This window comes from Ixodes scapularis, unplaced genomic scaffold (assembly GCF_016920785.2).
Source record: "Ixodes scapularis isolate PalLabHiFi unplaced genomic scaffold, ASM1692078v2 PGA_scaffold0__279_contigs__length_252992795, whole genome shotgun sequence".
NCBI classification, from domain to species: domain Eukaryota; kingdom Metazoa; phylum Arthropoda; class Arachnida; order Ixodida; family Ixodidae; genus Ixodes; species Ixodes scapularis.
In genome coordinates, this window is record NW_024609835.1 from 30,038,010 (window position 1) to 30,040,358 (window position 2,349).

The following is a 2,349-nucleotide window of genomic DNA, read 5'->3' on the forward strand; positions in this document are numbered from 1 at the left end:
CACGGGAAAAAAGAAAGTCACGAATCCATGCAAACGGGTATTTGTCGAGGCAAATATATGATAGTTTAAAAAGAACGCGTTAATGGAAGACACGTTCGAACACACTGAAAAAAAAAAAAAACTGCGTCAGTTTGAAGGTTAGTGTGCAAGTCATGGATGAAGGCGCAGAGCTGTGTTTCGCAAGAAAGTACCTTTCGAAAACCGTGCTGATGTTTAAAGAAAAAAAAATGGGATGATAGGTGCCTCATGATATTGGGGTAGATGATATACTCAAGTAGTTTGCAAGAAAATGAAGTCAAAGAAATAGGGCGATAATTAGATGCGGAAGAGCGGCTACCCTGTTTAAAGACTGGGATTACCCTTCCCACCTTCCAGTCAGATGGAAGGCAGCTTTGAGATAAGGACTGGTAAAAGATGAGTTTCAAATACTAACTAGAAATAACACTGGTGTTTTTTTTTTTAATTTTAGAGTTTATTTTATCGGTTCCAGCAGACGAAGTAAGTTTTAGTCTATCAATAAACTTTTTAATACCGGCTGAGTCAACGTTAATAGGGTGCATGCGCTCGTAAAGCTCTTCAGGGAGAGTGAGGGCGGAGTCCAAGGCACTCGTTAGTAAACACAAATGAAACGTATTCGTTAAACACAGAACTATCATGCTCGACGTTGCACATCCGACATTCCTAACTCTCCCCATCTTCCTAAAAGTCCGTGTGTTTCCCAACACCAGAAACTGGAATTTTAAAGGTTAAAAACGGCACGTTGCGAATATGGAACGCGCACTTTCATGCAAAGCTGACGTCAAGTGACTCAAATCAAAAAACATGCATACTTACAATATTGTTATCTCTTCTGGTGAAGGCTCAGCAACCGTTGCATTCGTTTTCGCGCACGAAACGGTGACTCCCAGAGAAAGTATGAACGCAGTGATTGCCCTATTTTTAACAATGTAAACACACTTGCAGGCGTGCGCTGATGAAGCCTCATAATTAAAACTCTCGTAGCGTGATCCTTGACTGCGCCGGCTACTACCCAAACTCGTTCTCACGCCGCTTTCTGCAAGCAAGCACTAAAATTGCCAGTTAAGGTGCAACCCCACCGTGCATTACGTTTTGATGCTTTTTTGACGGTTTATAACTTTCTTTCTATATATCTTACAATTATAAAGTTAATGTCAAATTAAAGAGCTGTTTTTCAACAATACTTCAATATATCAATATTACAATTATTTTAGTTGTTAGTTAATTATTTACCTTTTAATAGACCACAGTCTCTAATACTGAAAAAATTATTTCTCGAGTTATAACGTTCCATCGTCCACAATATTTTACGTGAGTGTTCAGTTGAATGTAATAAACTAAAAAAGTAAGCAACAAACTGTACAGATAATGTATATTTTAAAATAAAAAATAAAGTTTAGAATGGTATTATTTTACGACGCTATAAAAACGGAATCACGTCAACTAATCAAAATAACGAGACATTAAATTATGAAGCATGCATCGATATTACACGTTAAGAATGTTATAAGACCTCAAACTTTTCCCATTCAGTTACGACAAATTGTAGTTTCTTAATATAAAGTACAGATGGCGACACGAGTTCAAGAACAGCTTGATGTGCATTTTCCGTCGTGTGCCGCTTGGGACGCCATGTGAAAGACAGAAAAAGCGCCAGATGTCGGGGTGTCAGATGCCTGGATGCCCGCAGTGAGCGAGCCAGAGATGTCTGAACAACAAGCGCGAGGCTGCGGGTGCACCACAGCGACTTTTGCGCGCGTTCTGCTGTGCGCCGGTACACACGCCCAACGCGATTCCGCCATGAAATGCATTCTGCAATTCCAGATTCCGCCACATATGCGAAAACATTTTAATGTTTTTATCACTTGCAAAAATTTTTCTGCAATCAAAGTATGCTTGTCAGAATGGTTCAAATATATTTTGTTTAAAAAACCACCTCGGTGGCTTTTTAAGTGGCAACGATATTAAAACAAAACACAAACCATTAAATCGTCTCAGTGTCTCTGAGCCAACGCGCTGGCCCATGAATCCATATTTGTCGGGCTTAAATATCCGCCGAGGTGCCCGCAATCCGACGGAGGCCAATCTGAGATTTCGGTTTCACGTTAAAAGATCTGCAGTTAGTCAAAATAAACCCACAATTTTTTTTTCTTTTTTTTTTCTTTGGGGGGGGGGGGGGGGGGGGTTGTATCTCTTTCTGTGCCTATGCGGTCGGGCTAAACTTTAGCCACCAAATAAGCTACGCTTCGTACACATCTTGGTGCTTAAAATAATGGTTGTCACTTATATGAAGCTTTATCTGAAATCACAGGAAACGCTTTTCCGTCCTCC